This window comes from Perognathus longimembris, chromosome 28 (genome assembly GCF_023159225.1).
Source record: "Perognathus longimembris pacificus isolate PPM17 chromosome 28, ASM2315922v1, whole genome shotgun sequence".
Taxonomy (NCBI): Eukaryota; Metazoa; Chordata; class Mammalia; order Rodentia; family Heteromyidae; genus Perognathus; species Perognathus longimembris.
The window spans coordinates 21,710,945-21,734,745 of record NC_063188.1 but is presented as its reverse complement, the minus strand read 5'-3'; the positions used below and the strand labels follow the sequence as shown (position 1 = coordinate 21,734,745).

Genomic DNA, 23,801 nt, shown 5'->3' with positions numbered 1-23,801 from the left:
CTCAGAGGTGAAGGTGTCTTGCTGTGAACCTGCTAAGGCTCTGACCAGCTCTGCCGCCACTATGCCGTGCCACATGTCTGTGTTCTGTTCGTGTCCTGTCTCCCATCTTCTGGACCTTCTCTGGTCATAGCATCCCACTTCAGCTCCCCATTGGAGCTGAACTAATTTCTCAAAATGTGGCTTCTCCATTTCCTCGTCGGATAATCTGTGAAAATTTTTGTTTGCTGGAAAAGTTTTTGTTTTCTAACTGACCGTATGGTTCTAAAATATGGGCAAAATAATATCATTTTGCCACTGGAATTCCAGAAAATTTACATGGCCAATTAAAAAAAATTCTAAGTGCGCCCCAACGCTTGTACACAACTGTCTGTCTGTTAGTAAAAACATGTAAAAATTGACATCATGGTTTCAAAATTACTTGCTTTTTTGGACTACACTTTTAACTTACTTTAAGTCTTGTGTTAAACTGATCTTTGCAGCCTGCAGGCGGAGTCACAGTGAACAGCATGGAGGCAATCCTGACTCTTATCACCAGACTCCAAGCCAAAAGAAAAAACCCCCAGGTTTTAAAACCCAACCTGATCATGTTTGGGTGCAAGCAAATGTGTCTAAGAAAAACTCCAAAAGGTTCAAATATGCAGCACGTGGTATAAGTACAATGATGTAAAACCAGTGTGTTATTCTTTATGTCGATCTATGCTAAAAGTCAAGTGTACATCTGATCCTGACTATTCTTCGGTATAAACTAAGATTTTGCATCTCCATTTTTTTTCTCTTGATCTCTTTAAGATCAAGGGACCAGAGTCATTTTGGAACGAGTGTGCAAATGTGGCTGCTAACCTCGATTTTCCTGACCCAGAATTGATATTTTACTTTATAGGATGCAGGTTGACATGTGTGCTAGCTGCGTGGACTGTGGCGGTCCATGGCTACAGGAACCTGCCTCCACAGTCTGCTCCCAAACTTCCTGGTTTCACTACTAGTGATTTCTTATTCTCTCTCTCTCTTGGATGGAAAACTGCTCAGGGAATCTAGGAGTCTTGTGAAGATTTTGACAGGCCCAGAGTGCTCCTGCCCTGGCTCTGCACCCCCTCCCCCCCAAGATTAGAGTTGGGCTTATAGCAGGGATATCATGACAGAGTTGCAACTGAGACTTACTCCAAGGCTAAAAGCATCAGAGTTGTGTTTGGTGGGCACAGGGTTGCATTGGGGTAGCATTAGTGTCTTCCCCCTCTATGTATCAGAAACTGTTGTGTCTACTACAGAGAGCAGATTTGGTTGGCCTTTGGTCTGTGTACATTTTGTGACTAGGAAGATGGTTGAAGGCACAAGCCTCCTTAAAACAGTAGGTCACCAGCCTACAAAAGCCATAGTACTCAGAGTAAGCAACCAGGGAATACTGGGAGATTTCAAATGTCTTTATCCAGTCTGTGTAGAAATTTGCAGGCAACCCAGCAGACAGGAGGTGTGACGATCTATCCTGGGGACTCTGAGCTACCACTATAGCCTCACCCAGATCCAACCCATCTCTCCTGCCTGCCTCCATCACACCTAACTAACGAAACCTGCTGATTAGGGATGAAAGACACAGCCACCTCGGATCCACTGAAGCTGAGACTTTTACATTGTCCTGACCCTTTGCCCTCTTGATTGTTATTCATTTATGTTCTCTTCCACCTGCCGGTAAGGTTAAATGATATGATTTGATTTGATGGCACATGGATCTCATTCAGTCTGCTGTTCTCTAAGTGTTACAGCAGAACTCTGGCAAGTATTTGTTGGTCAATTCTCAACAAGTTACAGGTAAGCTCTACTCCTATTGTTCTCCTATTGCTTTAATTGGAAATAAAAAGGGCTTTTATGGCTAAGAGTCCTTGGATTGCAGTTCGAAGCCAGCCTGGGCAGAGAAAAAAATATCCCTCTAAAACTCCATCTCCCAACTAACCAGCAAAGAGCCAGACTGGAAGCTTGGGTCAAGTGGTAGAGTGCTAGCCTTGAGCAGAAGTGCTCAGGGACAGTGCCCAGGCCTTGAGTTCAAACCCCGTGAATGCCAACTGGGACAAACTATCCAAGCAATGAGCACCTAGACCTTCAGGATGAGGTCAATCTTGACAACGAGGAACCATGGAGAGGAGTAAGAGGAGATGAAATGTCATCTTAAATGGAGTCAATTTAAACTTGCCCTTTCAAAATTAATCAGAGCCAGAGATCAAGAGGAATAGTTGTCCTCAGTGTGGCCTCTGGGACCTCATCGGCCCTGTTTAACAGGGCTTCAGACTATTGACCACCTTGAACTGGAAAATGATCCTGGCTAATCTGCTTTGAGAAATGCCTTTCCAAGATGGCCGCACACCTAGCCATACACCATCCAAGTTGCCCTGGGCTCCCATAGCAGCCTTCTAGTTAGGACATCTGAAATGCCCACTAGGCACTACCTGGACTAATGAGCAGTGGCTCTAAAATCAATAGGTGTCACCAGGAGCGCACACCTCCATACGAAATGACCCCAGACTGGCCGTCACCAGCGGGACTCAGCCTCCTCCTCGCCCCACCCAATCGCCTTATTCACTTGTTCACTGATAATATAAAGTTCACCATTTTTTTTTTTGACAAAAAAAGAGGAATAGTTGTTTACCCACCTAATGTCCATCCCTGTCCATTTTCCATCTGGACAAAAACTTGCATTCTTGCCTTTGTTTATATATATATATATATAGATATATGCCTCTGACTGATTACTCCCAACCAGTCCACTATCCCTAAACACCTCCTTCCTGCCCCCAGTCCAGTTATTCCTCCTTCCTTGTAACGGGCCACACTTTTCTGGCTTGTGCCCAGGGTGTGTTCTCCCATGTCATTCATGTTAACTGGTCCTGTGAACTTGTCAGCCTTTTGCCTGACCTTTTCAAAAGTCTCTTTTAATAGGATAACATCCCTTACCAAAGTCGCCACCTGGGAACTTGCAGTTCAAGGCCATCCTCTTACTACACCGCTATGCCCAGCGCAGATCTGGACCCTGAAGACCCCAGCCCCAGTGACTCCTTGATGTGCCCAAGCTGCAGGAGGTCGCCAGAGGAGACCATGACACCCATTGGCCCTGATAACCATTCTTTTTTTTTTTTTGGCCAGTCCTGGGCCTTGGACTCAGGGCCTGAGCACTGTCCCTGGCTTCTTTTTGCTCAAGGCTAGCACTCTGCCACTTGAGCTACAGCGCCACTTCTGGCTGTTTTCTGTATATGTGGTGCTGGGGAATTGAACCCAGAGCCTCATGTATACGAGGCAGGCACTCTTGCCACTAGGCCATATCCCCAGCCCCCCTGATAACCATTCTTGTGGAAATGATGAGGACTTTTACCAACCAAACTGTCAAACAAATACTTCTTGGACAGTACCAAGGACCCCTGACTACTTTGCCCCTTTACAGCAAGAAGTAGCTCCAGAAGAAACAACCTCTGCCCATACTCCTGGCCTGGTACATCTCCTCTGTTATTAATAAACAACAAATGGGGGAATGTTAGCATTTCCCTAGCCTCAGGTCCTCAGCTCCTCCCACTAGCCCCCAGACCCACCCATACCTAATGAGCCACTCCTACTCACTACCTACCTACTTCCCCTTTACCCCCAGAGAGAGAAGCTGCCACCTGGATAAGGTGCAGACACCATGTAGCTCCCTCTCCCGTGGGAACTATGGCCCCACTAATAAACCTCCTTATGAACCTTCTTCTCCTGTCTGTGATTATCTCCTCATGGTCCCCTGGGATGGCTGGGACATATCCTTTCACAGCTTGCCCCCTATCTGTTGTTTGGTCTGTTACTGGGTGGGCACATAGTTGTGGTTTTTTCCAGTGGCTGTATTTTTAACTTCTCGGAGTCAGCTCTAACACTAACATAGCTGCTTCTTTCCCAAAATGGAGTCACTTTGGTCCCACAGTACCAAAATGAGCTTGACACAGATCTTGCTTTAAATGAGATTACAAACATGTGAGAGATAAGGACTGGTAGCTATACTACAGGGCCTAATGCTCTGTTCTTCACAACAAAGGACCAGCTTTAGTGGAAGTTACCTGGAAAAGTTCTAAACATGAATGGTGGTGATGGTAACACAACAATGTGAGCGTACTTTGTGCCACTGAGTGGTGCCACTATTGTACTTATTGCCACTTAAAATGGTTGCAATGGCACATTTTATTATGTACATTTTACTACAGGGCTATAACAAATTCCAAAGGTCAAAAGGGGTTGGAGGATGAAGTGGTAATCTTCAGCTAAGGGAATTAGAGAAGGCTTTGCAGAGGACAGTCTTTTCACCTAGGCAAAAAGGGAGTAGTTTGAACCAATGAGTGGGTCACAGGAAAGCTGAGAGCAGGCAGGAACATGGTGATTATTTGTGTTTTGCTAGAAGATATGTTAGGGGCCCTGGAGGTAAGTGAACATGAAGCTAAGGACAAAAAGATAAAATTCAGTTGAGTATATTTAGTATCCTGGAGGCAGTACAGAAGGATGGAACTCAGATAACTTTGTGTAAACTAGATTGGGGGACCAGTCCAGGGATGGAGAAATCACTTAGCAGATTGGGTAATGGATCAGACACAGACTTATGACTATACAGATATGGGGATGAATCACTGTTTCATCTCACTCAGAGTGTAGCAGCATGATTTGGGCAAGTCTTCTCACTTCTCTAAACCTCAAATCTCTCTCTCTCTCTCACCAGTCTTGGGTCTTTTTTTTTTGGCCAGTCCTGGGCCTTGGACTCAGGGCCTGAGCACTGTCCCTGGCTTCTTTCCGCTCAAGGCTAGCACTCTGCCACTTGAGCCACAGCGCCGCTTCTGGCCTTTTTCTATATATGTGGTGCTGGGGAATCGAACCTAGGGCCTCGTGTATCCGAGGCAGGCACTCTTGCCACTAGGCTATATCCCCAGCCCCAGTCTTGGGTCTTGAACATATATATATATATAGCTATTGAGGTATTGTGATCCACTGAGAGGTCTATTTTTGACCTTTATATGTTCAGTAGTTGTTTGGGTTTAGTTACATAATGTAGGGTCCCTGACCCAAATCTGTGGGAAATAACCATTTGACAAGAAGTGTTTGGTTCACAGACCTGGTCTCTACTGTCTCCCCCTCCCCCCACCTTAACAGTCGTCTATCAAGGAGATCATGCCCCTTTGTTTTCTGTGTTCTAGGCTTGTGTCACTCAACATTATTTGTTCAAGTTCTGACCATTTCCCTGCGAATATCAACATTTCACCATTTCTAATCGCTATGTAGTATTCCATTGTGTATAGGTACCATATTTTTTGGATCCATTCATCTGTGGAGGGGCATCTGGGTTGTTTCCATATTTTGGCTCTTGTGAATTATGCAGCAATAAACATGGGAGTGCAAATGTCTTTTTGATATCTTGATGCCTGTTGTTCAGGATAGATGCCTAGGAGTGGTATGACCAGCCATACCACTCCTAGGCATCTATCCTGAAATGTGACTTTCAACCCTAAGTCTCAGATTTCAGCTTCCTGAGTAGCTAGGATTTGGCACCTAGTCTAATTTTCTCATTTTAAAAATGGGGACTGTTAGGAAAATGGAGAACTGACTCCAAAGTCAAAAGGTGAGGACTGGGGCTGGGGATATGGCCTAGTGGCAAGAGTGCTTGCCTTGTATACATGAGGCCCTGGGTTCGATTCCCCAGCACCACATATACAGAAAACGGCCAGAAGTGGCACTGTGGCTCAAGTGGCAGAGTGCTAGCCTTGAGCAAGAAGAAGCCAGGGACAGTGCTCAGGCCCTGAGTCCAAGCCCTGGGACTGGCAAAAAAATAAAATAAAGCAAAAAAAAAAAAAATGGGGATGATAGTCCCAGCTGCTTGTGAGACTGAGGCAGGAGGGTGGCTTGAGGTGAGAAATTTGAGGGCAGCCTGTACACAGTAAAACCACATCTTAAGAACTGAGGGATAAAGAGTTAGATTCCTGTAAGAATTTAGTAACAAACTATAGAAATGATCCCTGAAAGTATAGTCTTCCTGTAAGAACTTAGTAGATAAAACAACCTACATATACAACACCTAGTCATCAGAAGGGATAATGTGTGCTGGGGATATAGCCTAGTGGCAAGAGTGCCTGCCTCATATACACGAGGTCCTAGGTTCGATTCCCCAGCACCACATATACAGAAAACGGCCAGAAGCGGCGCTGTGGCTCAAGTGGCAGAGTGCTAGCCTTGAGCGGGAAGAAGCCAGGGACAGTTCTCAGGCCCTGAGTCCAAGGCCCAGGACTGACCAAAAAAAAAAAAAAAAAAAGAAGGGATAATGTGTTGCAAAACCTCAACGACTGAAACCAAATTTTTATTTTCTTTTAATCTTTTAGAACCCTTTTGAGAAGAGTAGCATTGTTTGACTATGAAAATGTTCTGCTTGAAATGAACTATTCAGTGCATTAAATGCAGGGTCCTGAAACATACGGCATATTTGAATTAAGCCCAGGGATATGACCATCATTTTGTGTACAGACTCATATTTTTTTCCAATGTACTTTTCCTTTTTCCTACTAATTTTCATTTTTGTTTCAGATACTACTCAGTCTATTTGTCATTTGTTTCATTTTTACCTGCTTGGAAACACCCTACACATGATTTTAGTCAAAAGACCAAGACATGATTGAACAGATTGTAGTAAGTTAACTTATTTTAACATCTGAGTGATACTGGGATCGTTAGCATGTCTGTGCCTTAGTTTTGTCTGTGAAATGGGTTTAATAAGCGTGCCTACCTTACAGTGTGGTCGAAATTACAACAAAGAATATGTTCCTTGCGTAGCACAGAGCCTGCTCTACAGTAAGAGCGTCACATGCTCATTCCCCACCTACACCTTTCCATCTGTTCACCTTTATTCCCACTCCCTGGCCGGAGTTCAGCAGGTAAAATGCCTTGAGGACAATCATCTTCTAAGGTGGAAGGGGAAAACGCTTGAGCTAGGGGCGGGGACTGGGAAGGTACCATTGCGCATGTGCGCCGGCTAGTCAGGTTATGGTTTCGAGATGGGGGGGGGTTGGGGGTGTGTGAAAAGGTGTTTTTTTTTTTTTTTCTTGCTACCCCCTTCCGCCTTCGGGAAGTGGCGTGGCCTTGGCTGCGCCCCGAGCGGTTGCTGAGCTAATCTAGGGACGCATAGGCCGAGAGGGTAAGCTTGAAAATGGCGGAGAGCGGAGGGGAGGGGGGAGAAGGAGGGGCTTTGCTGGGCGGGAGCCCGACCTCTCCGGGAGGGGGGGGGGGGAAGGAGTTGGCCTGGCCGGGCCCTGGCCCAAGGACGGACGCTCCCCGGTGTCGCTTTGAGGCCCAGAAGTGGACGTACTTCGTTTGGGACTCTGGCTTTTTTTCGGGGGGACGGACCTGCTGGTGAGCGAGCGAGTGAGGGAGACGAAGAGACCTCCGTTTCTTTCTTTTAGTCCGGGGCCCGGTCGTTGAGCAGAGTTGACGTTTCGGGATTGGGGTCCGGGCCGCCCCTCCTCCGGGACCCTCCCCTCGGGACCGAGCCGCTCGCCACAGGCGGCTGGGGCCGGCTCTAGGCGCGGTGGGTACTGCTCCCGCAGACTTTGCCCCCACTTTGCCTCCCCTCCCCTCCTCCCCTCCCCTCTTCTCCTCCCCCTCCCTTCCTCTCCTCTCCTCCTCCCCCTCCCCTCCTCTCCTCTCCTCCTCTCCTCCTCTCCCCTCCTCTTTTCACCCCTCCCTCCACTTCCGTTCCCGCGTAGCTGGGGAGGGCGGGAAGGCCGCGCCCGCCGCTGGCGGGGGAAGTCAGTTCTGGGGCCCTTGGCGGAGGTTCCGGGACTGTCGGGGGGAAGGCCGGGGCGGGGGCGGGGGTGGGGGTGGGGGCACGAGGCCCTTGGGTCAGCCTTCTTAGACCTTGTGACAACTAAGGTAAATAGAGTCAGAGGTTTTTTTTTTTTTTAATATCAAAGGGGACTCCCCACTCTTCCTGTCCCCAATCTGCTGCCTGTGGCTTGTGGGGTGCTGGCTGGTATGTGTCTGGCCAAGGGCGTGTGAATCAAGAGCTTCAGGAAGAGGAAATTAGCGGGTAATTCTTTCCAACCTTCTCTTGCCCTGGCTCAACCTTCCCAGCATATTCTGTATCACCAAATGGCAATAGACTTCCCCGTTTCGTGATTTTAACTGCTCAATACAATTCAGTTTTGTAGGGTGCGGGGTTTGAGGGGGGAAAAGGGTGATTACTGAAACTAAGCAATAGCCCTCTCCACCTACAACCCCCCCCCCCAAAAAAAAAACCCGCCAAAGCATTGTAAAGAAAATCAGATTTTAATAATCCACTACTTTTATCCAAACATAATTGTCACTACTTCTATCACAACTAAACCTCGACAGTTAATAACTCTTAGAATTTACTCTTTGATAACATTGCACATCGGAAATGTTTCTTTTTTCGTGCAAATACCATTTGTTCTAGCCAGTTCTACAGAACACTGTTACAGACGGCCATTTTAGAATTATAACATCTTATAATAGAATTGCAAAGGATCTTTGCCCAGCCCTTTTGTTTTACAAAGCAGAAGGGGAGGTTCTGGATTCCATGGCTTGCCTCAGGCTGCCAGATTACTTAGATTGGAACCCAGATTGTTTGATTTCCATTCCACCACTCTTCTGCTATTGCTTCACATAGCCTCTAAGCAGAAACATTAAGTGCATTTGGTTTAACACTCCTGAAAACTGTACTACTCTGTATTGAACCTGCACGGAAACTAATGCTGGTTTTTTTATTTCCTCCCTGCCATTTAAGACGTACAAATGGATTAAAAAGGTTTATATCCACAGACACAGGGATAGAAGCCTGTGCAATCCTTATAATTGCGCAAATGTTTTCTTATAAAATACACAGGAAAGAATACTAGTGGAGGATTCTATAGAGCAAATGGATGAGAATCTTTTTACTTTATACTTCAAACGAGGTGCTATGTGCTTTTAATTTTTTTTTACCATCAACAAGTATTGGTTTTATAATGAAAAATAATTTGGTATTTTTTGTTGGTGTCAGTACTGGACTTTGAACTCAGGGCCTGAGAACCATCCCTGAGCTTTTGTGCTCAAGGCTAGTGCTCTCACAGACTTTTCTACCCAGGCTGGCTTTGAATCAAGAGCTTAACATCTCAGCCTCCTGAGTAGCTAGCCTTACACATCTGAGCCATCAGTTTTAAACTGTACATACGTGTGTGTCAACATAAGTAAGTATATATCATTGGTATGTACATATATCCACTTACATATCACTGACTAATGATTTCAACTGATATCAGGCTTGATTATTGGTCTCATATTTCTCCTTTGGATTTACTCTACTGCTCTTAATTAATGTAAGATGGTAAAATTGTTAGTTGTCTGTGTTTTTTTCAAAAATAAGTTGTTTCTTGCTTATTGAATAATGTAGTAAACTATGCAAAACAGCAAATGTGTCAGTAAAAGAAGTATGAATTATAGAATCTTTGTAGATAAAAATGATTTTTTCTTTGGTGTACTGGGGTTTGAACTCAGGGCCTAGTGCTTGTTAGACTGGCACTCTTACCACTTGAGCGACACCTCCAGCCCTTTTTCCTAGTTACTTTTTTTTAACGTGCCAGTCCTGGGGCTTAAACTCAGAGATGGGCACTGTCCCTGAGCTAGTGCTCTACCACTTTGAACCAAAGTTCCTCTTCTGGGTTTTGGTGGCTAACTGGTGATGAGAATCTCATGGACTTTTTTGCCTGGGCTGGCTTTGAACACTGATCCTCAGATCTCAGTAGCGAGGATCCTGAGTAGCTAGGATTACAAGTGCAAACCACTGATGACCAGCTTTTTGTTTGTTACTTTTGGAGATGGAATCTAATTATTTGTTCTGCTCCCACTGGCTTTAAACTTTGATCCTCAAGATCTCATTGTATTTAGTAGCTAGGACTAAATGTGTGAGCCACTGGAACTTGGTATTAAAAATAATATTTTATTTAATTGTCTTAATTTTATTTATTTTGTGCAAATCTTGAGACTTAAACTCAGGACCTGAGCATTGTCACTTGACCCACAGCCTCTCTTACCACTTTTTTTTTTGCCAGACCTGGGGTTTAAACTCAGGGTCTGAGCACTGTTCCTGAGCTTCTTTTGCTCAAAGCTAGCACTCTACCACTTGAGCCACAGCGCCACTTCTGGCTTTTTCTGTTTATGTGGTACTGAGAAATTGAACCCAGGGCTTCATGCATGCTAGGCAAGCACTCTACCACTAAGCCACATTCACATTCCCTCTTACCACTTTTTGTTTTGTTTTGTTTTTGTTGCCAGACCTGGAGCGCAGACTCAGTGACTGAGCACTGTCCCTGGCTTCTCTTTGCTCAAGCTAGCACTCTACCACTTGAGCCACAGTGCCACTTTCGGCTTTTTTCTATATATGTGGTGCTGAGGGCTTCATGTATACGAGGCAAGCACTTTACCACTAGGCCATATTCCCAGTCCCCCCCCCCCTACTACTTTTTGTTGATTAATTGGACATAAGCGTCTTGTGGACTTACCTCACTGGGTTGGCATTGAACCATGATCCTCAGATCTCAGCCTCTTAAGTAGCTAGGATTATAGACATGAGCCTCTAGGTTTTTTTTTTTGCCAGTCCTGGGTCTTGAACTCAGGTCTTGACCACTGTCCCTGGCTTCTTTTCTAGCACTCTGCCACTTGAGCCACAGCACCACTTTTTGCCTTTTCTATATATGTGGTGCTGAGGAATCGAACCCAGGGCTTCATGTATATGAGGCAAGCACTCTTGCCACTAGACCATATTCCCAGTCCTTAAAAATGATTTTTTAAGAGGTTAAGGAGTTGAGAATGTAGCTCGGTAGCAGAGTGCTTACCTGTTATGTACAAGGCCCTTGATTCAATTCCTAAGCACTGAAAAAAAAGTTAATACTGGTAAGGTCCCCATTGATTAGGAGCTCTGTTCTTTGTTTTGTAGGTAGGCTAATTATGACTTATAGATGAAAGAGTGAATTGCCCAACACTTGTAAATTTCATTGCTTTCTAGTGCATTCAGTTTCCAGGTAGCCTAACAAAGTAATGCTGAAAGTTAAGCCCATTTCACTGAGCAAGAAATATTGTAATTAATGTACTAGTAATTTATTTAGTACTTGAAATGGTTTATTAACCTGAGTGCTTTCCATACATTTCATTGCAAACATTGTTTTCTTTATATTAAGTAGTTGGAGACCCCAAATGCAAAGTAGTAAGATTTTACTATTTTTTACATTTTATTTATTTATTTTTTGTCAGTCGTGGGGCTTGACCTGGGCTTGGCCTGGGTGCTATCCTGGAGTTCTTCAGCTCAAGGCTAGTGCTCTACGATGGGAGTCACAGTGCCATTTCCTGTTTTCTGGTGGTTCTTTAGCGATAAGAGTCGCACCGACTTTCCTGTCTAGGCTGGTTTTGAACTGTGATCCTCAGATCTCAGCCTCCTGAGTAGCTAGGATTACAAGCATGAGCTACTGGCACCTGGCTAAATTTTATTTTTAAGTCTGGTAACAAACTACAAAAAGCGATGGTACATAAAATAAACATCTATAGAGTACCCACTATGTGCTCACATTGTACTGGTATGGTTGCAGAGGTGAATATGTTGCTGGGCATGGTGCTACATACCTGTCATCCTAGCACCTGAGGGGCTAAGGCAAAAGGATCAAGAGTTCGGGTCAGTTTGGTGCCTGTGGCTCATGCCCATAATTCTAGCTACTCAGGAAGCTGAGCTCCGAGGATCAAGATTCGAAACCAGCCTGGGCAGGAACGTTCATGAGATTCTTACTTTCAATTTAGCACAAAAGCCAGAAGTGAAGCTGTGGCTCAAGTGGTAGAGTGCCAACCTTGAACAAAAAAGCTCAGAGACTGTGCCCAGGCCTTAAATTCAAGCCCTAGGACCAGAACAAAACAAAGCAAAAACAAAACAACAAAAAAAGCAAAAGCATTTGGGCAGCCCAGTCTACATAGTGAGATACTGTCTCCAAAAAAATAGATAGCTGTGATTAGAGATGCCCTTGTTACTTTGAAGCTGTAAGGTTACCATGAGCTGTCAATTCTTAAATTTTCATCTGTCTGGGGTAATCTTGTAATAGTATTATAAAACATAATCTGTTAGCACTATTTAAAGTCATCATGTAAGGACATTTCAGGACACAGAGGCAGTAGTAGTAAACTAAAACATGAATACTGAATTTAATAAATACCATGTGGTACAGCAGGAAGTACCTTGGATTGGATTTGATTTTTTTTTCCAGTTAACTGGGGGACTGTTACTCTTAGCACTGGATTTTTCTTTTTCATGACTTGTTTGATACATTTATTCTGGTAAATTCAAAACACCCAAAATGTACGTTGAGTATTTTCAGTTGTAAGAGAGATATGTATTTACTATAGAAAATTGAAATTTGGAATTGTGTAAAGAATTACAATCATAAGATTAGAATCATTGTATGGATATTGTTTTCTTTTATTCAGCATTGCATACTGATCATTTCCTGTGCCATCTGTCTTTCAAAATACAGTTTTATCTTGTGTATTATTCCATGTTAAACTTTTTATTTGTATAGCTTTGGGCTACTTGTCTCCAAAGGTTCTAAACATTCATGTATTAATTGTACAAAAAAGCCATAGAGGGCTGGGAATGTGGCTTAGTGGCAGAGTGCTCACCTAGCATGCATGAAGCCGTGGGTTCAATTCCTCAGCACTGCATACACAGCAAAAGCCAGAAGTGGCGCTGTGACTCAAGTGGCAGAGTGCTAGTGTTGAGCAAAAAGAAGCCAGGGACAGTGCTCAGGCCCTGAGTCCAAGCCCTGGCCAAAAAAAACCCAAAACAAAACCCATAGACTCTTTTGATATGGTGTTTACCAAATTTATTTGGAATAAATACCTCAAAGGAAGAAGAAATTGAGAACATGGTGGGGAATGCAAGGTGGACAAGACATAATTTCTTTAATTTTAATTATTGTATTTACTGTAGCTATATGATTTAATACCTTTTGATATTTTATTAGAGTGTAGTATGCAATTTTGTTAAGGCTATATGTGATTGACTTCATCACAATTGGGTTTTATAGCGTACTTCCAAGGATGTGAGTCATAGTGAAAGGTGAGGTTTGCTTGTACTAAGATTGTCCTGGCTGGAAATAGTTTGAACTCATATGGTCAAAGGTCTTACAGAATGAATTAAGGTGGATATATATCTATATCTATCTACCTACCTACCTACCTACTAGTCCCAGGGTTTGGACTCAGGGTCTGAGTACTGTCCCTGGCTTATTTTTGCTTAAGGCTAGCACTCCACCTCTTGAGTCATAGCTCCACTTCCGGCTTTTTCTGTTTATATGGTGCTGAGGAACTGAACCCAGGGCTTCATGCATGCTAGGCCAGCACTCTACAGCTAAGGGACATCCCTACCCCAAGGTGGATTTTTTTTTGTCAAGATGATGTACAGATGGGTAACAGTTACATACTTAAGATAGTGAGTATATTTATTGTCATACTTGTTACCTCCTTCCTCATTTTCTCCCACCTTTCCTTTCCCCAACCCACCATCTTGCTTTCATCATTTTTTTAAACTTTCCCAATGATGGACATCATCATTCTAGTCTACAATGTTTATGAACTCTATGAATATTAGCAATAAAACAATTCCTTCCAGGTCTAGTGATATGTACATTTCTTTCCTTTTGCTTAGTGTAATCTGTTCCTTTTTCTATCATATCTCTCCCTGCGTCTGCTGCCCTTGAGTTGCTTAGTTTGCTTTCATCAGTGTCCATTGCAGCTGTTGGGCCTCCTCTACTCTATTTTTTTGTTACCCACTTTCCACTCATCCTGTACAAGGCAGATATTTTTAAGGCTATATTTTTGTTTAAACTGAGTAGAGATGATGCTATTGTACATTCTTTTTTATTTAGTTCAAAAACAAAGGAATTTTTTTAAAATTTATTAATTAAACAAAATTTTTTTGACAAGGTGTTGTGCAAAAAGGGTACAGTTACATAGTAGGGCAGTGTGTACATTTCTTGTGATATCTTACACCCTGTTTTTCTTTCTCTTCCCTAGGTCAGGTAGACATATATACAATACACAATGTACCAAGAACATATACAGTAGCCACATGGCCTACGCCAAAGGAAATTCGCCTAGGGCTTTAAATGTAATGTCAACATTAGACAATATGTTGACAGTAGTCTTATATGAATGTACATACATAGCTTTTGAGCTATTGTATTCCACTGAGAGATCAATTTTTGACCTTTATATGTTGAGTAGTTGTTTGGTTCGCTGACCCAATCGTGTGGGAAATACCATTTGACAAGAAGTTTTTGGTTTCACAGACCTGGTCTCTACTGTCTCCCTGTCACCCCATCTTAACAGTCATATATCAGGGAGATATGCCCCTTTGTTTTCTGTGTTCTAGGCTTGTCTCGCTCCACATTATTTGTTCAAGTTCTGACCATTTCCCTGCGAATACCAATATTTCACCGTTCCTAATCGCTATGTAGTATTCCATTGTGTATAGGTACCATATTTTTTGGATCCATTCATCTGTGGAGGGGCATCTGGGTTGATTCCATATTTTGGCTATTGTGAATTGTGCAGCGATAAACATGGAAGTGCAAATGTCTTTTTGATATCTTGGGACCTGCTGTTCAGGATAGATGCCTAGGAGTGGTATGGCTGGGTCATAGGGTAGTTTTTTGAGAAACCTCCATACTGTTCTCCAAAGTAGTTGTACTAATTTGCACTCCCCCCAATATTGTACATTCTTGTATCTGTAAATAGTTATATGGAATGTGAACTTTTCTACTCCCTTCTCTATTCATTTTGCCGACTTTAAAACACACACACACACACACACACACACACACTTTCAGCATATTTGCTGTGATTTACCTTTCTTCTATGGCTTCACCCTCGTTTTTCAAGCCTGAAAAGAAGGGCAAAAAGGTTTTCTCCTACCTCAGGAGACTATCCCTTCTACCAATAATTCTGATAGTAATTTCCTTATATTGGTCTTAATTACTTGGTTTTTTGTTTTTCTTTGGATTTTTTTGTCTGTGTGCTGGTACTGGGGCTTGATTTCAGGACCTCACCTTGGTTTTTTTGCTCAGGGCTGGGCTGGTGTTTTATCATATGAGTCAGACCTGTTGTCCCCCTTTTTAAAAACAAACAAAGGTAGTCTTGCTAAAAAGCTCAGATTGTCCTCCAACTTGCCATCCTCCTACTTAAGCCTCCTAAGTGATAGGATTACAGGTATGTACCACCATGCCTAATAGGTTTATTGGCCACATGACCTTTGATGAATAACTGAGAACCACAGTTTCCCCATATTATATCTAAGAACTATAATATACTGTGTAGGTTGATTTAGATGCCACAAATGATAGCATTCTAAATTGTAAGGCACACTACAGACATTACTTATTATCAAGGGTAACATAAAAGGAAAAGTGAACTGTATAATTAGACAAGCCAGTGCTTAAATTTTGGAAATGTATAGGTTTTTCAGCATGGTTAGTAGATAGGAGCAATATTTACAAGTTATAATATGGAATTAAAACTGAAATTTAGTTGTAGATAGTGTTAAGTGTGGACATTAAGTGCATTAAATGTTATACTACATTAGTTTATAGTCACCTATCATAGAGAACACTTTTTCATTATTTATTTATTTATGGTGCTAGAGCTTCAGCTCAGGTCCTCATGCTCTCACTTGGCTCACTCACTCAAGGCTGGCTGTCTACCACCTTCACTTCTAGCTTCTTGGTAATTAATTGGAGATTAAATGTCTCTTGGGCTTTTCTACTCAGGCTAGATTCCAACTTTGATCCTCAGGTCTAAGCTTCTGGAGTAGCTAGAATTACAGGCATGAGCTACCAGTGCATGGCTACTTTTTCAATTTTTTTGTTATTGTTGGTGTTATTGTTTGTTTTTACTTTTTCACTTTTTAAGGCCAAGAATACATAGATAAAAGACCTAAGAAATGTTTGAGTATACTGTAGACAACAATTGCTTTCAGATAGAACTAAATTTTTTTGTTTGTGCTGGGCCTGGGGCTTGAACTCAGGGAACTGTCCCTGAACTTTCTTTTTGCTTAAGGCTCCTGTTCTCCCACTTGAGCAACAATGCCACTTCTGGCTTTTTCTGAATAGCTTATTGGAGATCAGAGTCTTACGGACTTTGCTACCAGGGCTCGCTTTGAACCATTATCCTCATATGTCAGCTTCCTCAGTAACTAGGATTATAGGTGTGAGCCACCAGTGCTCTAGGAACTAAATATTTTTCTTGAGGCAAAAGTATAGAAGGATCTTACCAAGAACTTGGTGTAAAGGCTAGATGTGGTGGCACATGCTTGTAATCTCAGTACTCAGTAGGCTGAGTCAGAGAGGTTCACAAACTTGTGACCAGCCTGAACAAATAACAAAAATGAACTTGTTTCAACACTTGCTTGAAATCTAGAAAGTAGCATGGAATAAAATGCTTCATTCTAGGATTGGGCGTAGCTCTGAGAGAGTATTTGCCTAGCATTTGAGAAGCTCTGGGCTTGATAAACATTATTGCAAAATAAGAAAAAAAGAATACTTCATTCTGATTAATATCTAGGACAAGTATCATCCACCTATAAAGTCTTCCACTAGAAGAATCTCAGCATAGCATTTGTGGAGCCATCTAAGTACTACAACTTAGTGTCACAATAAGTTATCTGTTCAAGTAATAAAGAACGGAATAAGTTGCTTTTAATGTCACTAATCAGCTCTGTGGCCTTGGTCAAATCGTTAACTAATCCTTATGCTTTAGTTTGTTTATGAGGAAAGATGATGATTCTGCTATCCTGTTCAGCACAATATTGTGAATAAATGTGCTTGTGTTTACGAAATATAAAGGTCCTTTTCATTATGCTTGGATTTGAGCTGACTGCCACTTAAAAAAAAATTTAGGCAGCCGGGTGCTAGTGGCTCACTTCTGTAATCTTACCAACTCAGGAGGCTGAGATATGAAGATCATGGTTCATAGCCAGCCTGGGCAGCAAAGTCTGTGAGACTCTTGTTTCCAGTTAACAACCCAAAAAGCCAAAAGTGGCACTGTGGCTCAAGTGGTAGAGTGCTAGCCTTGAGCAAAAAGAAGCCAGGGACAGTGCTCAGGCCCTGAGTTCAAGCCCCAGGACCGGCACAAAAAAACCTGTACTCCTTTATTTGTACGAGGCCCTACCTTCATTCCTCATTTTTACCAAGCAATTGCTGAATGGTTCAGAACTCCAGAGATAGACACCAGTGAAACAGTTTTCAACAAAGTCCTTAATTTTCAGCCCCAATTAATAATAACTAGCAATGTTATTACCTTATTTTTAGCCTGTTCTGCTGCTGTTATTTCCTCCAACCAATGGTCTAAACTGGGGAAGCCCTCTGGATATTATCTGCCAACTGCTTTTATTCCCCTCCTTTCTCTCCTGGTAATGAACATTGTTGACATGGATTTACAGTTTCTCCTCTTTTCAGGAGTCTTTCAGAAGCTATTATTTAAACAGCAAACCAGCAGAAATTCTTCAGATGAGCACAAAGAACCAAAGAACACAGTTTTCCTTCTCTTTGTAAGTTATGAAAATGATTTTATGTCAATAAAAAAGCCAGAATCTTTAAGTGGAAAAATATTTTGGAGTATAATTTGTATAATTAGTAACAGAAGTATATTAAGAAATAAAAATAACTGGGAACTTAAGAACTGAAGTTTTCAGATGTCCAGGAGTGATGCAATTAATCTTTTTCACATTAGAATTTAAAGAATGTAATTAAAGGGCTGGGAATATGGCCTAGTGGCAAGAGTGCTTGCCTCATATACATGAAGCCCTGGGTTCGATTCCCCAGCACCACATATATAGAAAATGGCCAGAAGTGGCGCTGTGGCTCAAGTGGTAGAGTGCTAACCTTGAGCAAAGAGAAGCCAGGGACAGTGCTTAGGCCCTGAGTCCAAGGCCCAGGAAGAATGTAATTAAAGGGGATTGGGAATGTGGCTTAGTGGTAGAGTGCTTGCCTAGCATGCATGAAGCCCTGGGTTCAATTCCTCAGTACCACATAAACAGAAAAGGCCAGAAGTGGCACTGTGGCTCATGTGCTAGAGTGTAAAAGAAGCCCAGGGACAGTGCCCAGGCCCTGGGTTGAAGCCCCAGGACTGGTAAACAAAAAGAATATAATTAAAGGAAAAATTAACTGTGCTTTGGGCAACAGATTAAACATGTAGCCACTTGGAAAAGAAATCACTTGTTCTCACTTGATTCTGATCATGTAGTGTCACAATTTTCAAATCAAAGATAATTATATTAGCAAGAGCCCTTTGGGTTTATACTTTAAAAAAGTGACAGCAGTTATCAAATTACTATTTCAATGGTATTTTAACAGCTTTCATTAGATATAATTCAAATACCATAAAATTCATTTAATGTATACACATAGGGCTGGGAACGTAGCTCTGCAGGTGACAGCACACATGCTTATTACTGTGTATGAGGATGTGCATTCAATCCTTAGACCTACAAAAAACTAAAATACTAAATAGATATACAGGCTGGTGTTTTTTAAATATATTTACACACTTGTGCAGTCATCATCACCATCTAGCTTTAGGGTATTTTCTTTCCAGCAAGAAACCCAGTAACTATTTGTAGTCTTTCCCCATTCCCTATCCTCCCTAGTTGAGCCAGCAATGAATCTACTTTGTGTTTTATTTATTTTAATCACATTTTAAGGTTGCAACATCCTTTTTCTAATGCTTATTCTGGGTCATTGGCTCAGTGGTTTTGAAAGTTCTTAAACTTGCCAAATTTACAAGTTCTATGATATCCTCACTTAGGAAACATTCAAATGGTGGTTTCATACGTTATGATTGTTCTGTTCTGAGAGTTTCTGATCTGAAGCATGTGTTTTAAAGTCTATGGTTGTACCACTTGCTAAGCTCACTTAATTAGAAGAAATAAAATCATTCTTTCCAGACTCAAAACTGAATTTGTTTTATTTGTTCTATTAAGGGTTCCAGGCTTTGTGTTGTACAGCTTTTACAGTGGCTCACCATTATCTTCTATAATGACATCGTCTTCATCACTGTTTTCTTTCTCTCTCTTTTTTTAAAATCCAAAATGTGTTTATTGGGTTGGGTTCCCATTCTTCTTGGTTCACGGTGCTTTGGTGCTGTTTCCTTCTGAAGGAGCATCCTTTGGTAAACCTCGCTTTCCCTCCTATAGGCTGGCAGAGGACAGTGCAGCAATCAACACAAAACTACTACTTGTGCATGGCTAAAGACCATGGTGATTTTATAGCATCCTGGGCATTTCACATCCATGAAATAGGAATTGGGTATCTGAACAAGGAGCTTCTTCTTGTGTTTCATCTTCTCATCTTCAGGAGAGGGGATGAAGGAGATCCTTTGTGAGAGGCGTGTTCTTAGGGGAGGTCATCACCTCTGGAAAGGAATGACTATTTTCTTTCTTTGGCTCAGAATTTGGTTCAATCTGTACTGCACAGTGAAAATGTTACTATGTAGGCTGGCTGCCTGTTCCTAGCAATGTTTTACTTTTTTTTGGCCAGTCCTGGGGCTTGGACTCAGGGCCTGAGCACTGTCCCTGGCCTCTTCTTGCTCAAGGCTAGCACTCTGCCACTTGAGCCACAGCGCCACTTCTGGCCATTTTCTGTATATGTGGTGCTGGGGAATCGAACCCAGGGCCTCAGGGCCTCATGTATACGAGGCAAGCACTCTTGCCACTAGGCCATATCCCCAGCCCCAGTTCCTAGCAATGTTATACTGGTTTTCAGGTTTCATTGTCACAAGGTTACTGACGTTTGCCATAACAGTGTCTGTTATCTGATTGAGATGTTTGAAACTTCTATACCATTAACTAATGCAGTATCATCATTAACAATTAATACCTGTATGCTGTAAGCCAGACCTCCTGAGAGTCCTAGGGAATATTTAGTGTTGTCTTTATAAAAATGTACTCTACAGGGCTGGGAATATGGCCTAGTGGCAAGGGTGCTTCCTCCTATGCATGAAGCCCTGGGTTTGATTCCTCATATATAGAAAAAAGCCAGAAGTGGCACTGTGGCTCAAGTGGCAGAGTGTTAGCCTTGAGCAAAAAGAAGCCAGGAACAGTGCTCAGGCCCTGAGTTCAAGGCCCAAGACTGGCAAAAATAAATGTACTCTACAGTTAGTTTCTGGGAGAGCATCCACATCTACAGCAGAAATTATAGGTCAGAAGTCTTGAGGCATGCTGGGTGCCAGTGGCTCATACCTGTAATCCTAGCTACTCGGGAAGCTGAGATCTGAGGATCACGAATCAAAGCCAGCCAGGTCAGGAATGCCCGTGACACTCTGTTTTGTTTTTGTTTTTTGTTATAAAACAATGTTTATTCTGTAATACTTTGTCATACCGTGACACTCTTATTTCCAATTAAGCACCAGAAAACCGGATGTGGCACTGTGGCTCAAAGTGGTAGAATGCTAGCCTTGAGTGAAAAAGCTCAGGGACAGTGCTCAGGCCCTGAGTTCAAGCCCCACAACGGACAAAAAAAAATCTTGAGGCATACCAATGCTAGTAGATATGCCCTTTCTGTTAACAGAACAACATGTATGAGTTAAAATATTTTTTCTCTATTATCTTGCGTCTGTCAAAAACACTGTTGCCTGTTAAAAATCCTAAATAGTGGGTGGCTATTGATACCGTTTTAGGATGGTTATTATCATTATTTATAGGCTATAATTCTCCCTAGTTGTCTGCATAGCTTACTAAAATGGCAATATTAGACATCTGGTGAACATATTGCAATAATCCATAAACTTCTCAGAAATTCGAAGTTTTGCTTTTTCTAGCATAAATCAGCAAGATTCAGTATCAGATCTGTTCTTCATCTCTAGGACATGGGATGTCACTGTCCTCAGTGGCCTTGGTTAGTGTTGAACACATAGCTGCCGCTGAAAAATAACAGGCATGCTGTCAAACATGTTGTACCAGGTGCCTACAACATACAGACCCTTGAGAGTCTTGGCCTTGACCCCCACTGCCTGCTTATGGAACCACTCCTTAACCGTGGCTGCTAGTTTGTCTGAGTGATCTATCTACCTCTTTGCTCTACAGCTTCCTCCACAATGTGGCAGGTGCTTGTGTTAGAGATTTCAGTAATAATACATTTTTTTGTCTTTTTTTTTTTGGAACTGGGGATTGAACCCAGGATGTTGCACTTGCTAGGCAAGCACTTTGCCACTGAGCTACATCCCAGCCCCAATATCTTTTTTATTTTTCAGTGCTGGTTCTGAGGCTTGAATTCAGAGCATGAGTGCTGTCCCTGAGCCTTTTCTGGTGCTCTATAGAGCTTCATCTCTTGAGCTACAATTCCACTCCTGCTTTTTGCTGGTGAATTGGAGATAAGAGTCTTTACTGCCCAGGTTGGCTTTGAACCACAATCCTCAGATCTCAGCCTTGAGAGTAGCTAGGATTACAGGTATGAGACAATGGTGCTCAGCTTCACAGTAGTCTTTCTGAAGGAAATTAAAAACGTTTATTTTGAGCCAATTCAATTGGCAGTATTATTAAAGATATATTGGAGATAAAGATTAATCGTAATCTTGCCATCTTAACATCTTTTCAGTTTATTATATAGTACCTTCCAGATTTTGACCATAAATATGTAGTAAGTCATAGTAGTCTGATAGAAGTGTTGTTTTGTTTTTTTTTTTTGTTTTTTTTTGGCCAGTCCTAGGCCGTGAACTCAGGGCCTGAGCACTGTCCCTGGCTTCTTTTTTGCTCAAGGCTAGCACTCTGCCACTTGAGCCACAGCGCCACTTCTGGCCATTTTCTGTATATGTGGTGCTGGGGAATCGAACCCAGGGCCTCATGTATATGAGGCAAGCACTCTTGCCACTAGGCCACACTCCCAGCCCAGAAGTGTTGTTTTATACAGTTTTCCTCATTCAAATAACCTCCTTGAAAACTAATAATAAAGAGGTGGGAGAAATAAGAACATTTATATTATGTGCAGATACTCAGTAGATGAGTCTTCTCTGATGGGAATTGAACTTTGTTCATTCTGGGCAAACATTCTTTCATTGAGCTACATGCTCAGTTTCCTATGTTTTCTTTTTGTTTTAAGTAGGTGGTTTTTTATTTTGTATTTTGATTTGCTTTTTTTGGTAGAACTGGAGTTCGAATTCAGAGTCCTGGACTTTCTAATTACACTAACACTCCACCACTTGCACCATGGCCCTGGCCTTAGGTAGGTGCGTAGTCAAGCCCCTTCTCCTTGGCCCCTGCCCATGTCTTTCTTACAGATGACTAGGATAACTATTTGGATTTACATGTATGAATATTTTTTTGCCAGTCATGGGCCTGGGCACTGTCCCTGAACTTATTTTGCTCAAAGCACTCTACCACTTGAATCACAGTGCTACTTCTGGCTTTTTATGTTTATGTGGTACTGAGGAATCAAACCCAGGACTTCATGCATGCTGGGCAAGCACTCTACCACTAAGTCATATTCCCAGCCTAATGTATGTATATTTTAAGCACTCACAGGATATTAGCGTTGGAAAATCTTCCAACCCCATCATACAAACATGCATCTTTGCTGGTCTTTTTTTTTTTTTTTTTTTTTTTTTTGGTTGGTGGTAGGGCTTGAACTCTGGGCCTGGGTGCTGTCTCAGAGCTCTGCAGCTCAACACTAGTGCTCTACCACTTGAGCTACAGTGCCACTTCCGGTTTTTTGGTGCTTAATTGGAGATGAAGGTCTTATGGACTTTCCTGCCCAGGCTGGCTTTGAACTGCGATCCTCAGATCTCAGCCTCCTGAATTTGCTGGTCTTTTTTGTGTCATTGTTGGCTTCCATTGTGTTTTTCCCAAGCATTGCTTCCCTCAAGGTTCCTGACTGCCTTTCGCTGTCATGGCCAAGTTTTCTTTGACATCTTCCCTGTGTTCCCATCCCTCCATTTACCCAATACAGAGCCTGAATATGCTTGTACAGAGAAGCCTTAAATTATATCAGCATACTCTATTGCACTCAGAACTTTTCACATCCAGAACTTTTTAAAATCACTTTCCTCCAAGAGTCATGCCCTATTTTTTCTGTATTGTGTGCTGTCTATATACTTATTCTCTATATTTCCTTACCTTCATTAAATGTTTTTACCCTTTCCCATCCATTTCTTTTGGTACCTTCCTCTTGCAACCCCAGGTTTCTATCATTTGTCAGTTATCTTTCATTTTCAACCTCTTTGTTAATTCTGTTTTCCCACGCTTCTCTCATAATATATATGTATTCATATATTATATATTTATACGTAATATATGGTTCAAATAGTTCTTAAGAAATATCTGCCTTTCCGAATAATAGAATTTAAACTCTTAGTATGGAAATAACCCCTGAGAGAACAATGCCTATATTTGTTAGTGTGCACTCTCTTTCCCCTCTCTTCCTCTCTTCTCTCTCTCTCTCCCTCATATTCCTCTCCCTGTCTCCCTCTCCCTCCCCCTTCCCCCTCTCTCTTTCTCCCTTTGTTTTAAGACAGGGGCTCATTATGTAGCGAAGGCCAGTCTTTAGATGTGATCCACTTGCCTTAACTTCCCAAGTGCTAGGATTAAAACAACACCATGACCAGTGAAGTCTCCTCTTGAAAGCTTCATATAGATTCCTTTGCTCCGGAATGATGGAATTTTATCTAATATGATTTGAAGTGAGGTGACTACTTGAACCTTACAGAATATCTACTTGTTTTTAATTTATCCAAGCAATCAAACTTAGCTA

At 42.2% G+C, this 23,801-nt stretch overlaps 1 protein-coding gene and 2 pseudogenes across 6 annotated transcripts in view; 1 reads left to right on the top strand and 2 right to left on the bottom strand.

The window, feature by feature from the left end:
* Positions 1-5,928: 5,928 nt before the first annotated feature.
* On the bottom strand, positions 5,929-6,018 carry LOC125344457 (annotated as a pseudogene).
* A 1,051-nt stretch (positions 6,019-7,069) lies between these two features.
* Positions 7,070-23,801, top strand: part of LOC125343374 (X-linked inhibitor of apoptosis) — a 38,852-nt gene continuing 22,120 nt past the window's right edge. The window contains exons 1-3 of one of the 6 annotated variants that reach the window (XM_048335755.1): positions 7,070-7,171; positions 7,437-7,561; positions 17,520-17,611. The gene's annotated coding sequence lies outside the window, so the exon portion shown is untranslated. Of the gene's footprint in view, positions 7,172-7,263; positions 7,562-7,849; positions 8,063-17,519; positions 17,612-23,801 lie in introns of those variants that run through there. The other 5 variants (XM_048335757.1, XM_048335753.1, XM_048335758.1 and 2 more) reach the window with 5 other exon arrangements.
* LOC125342971 lies at positions 19,113-19,567 on the bottom strand (annotated as a pseudogene).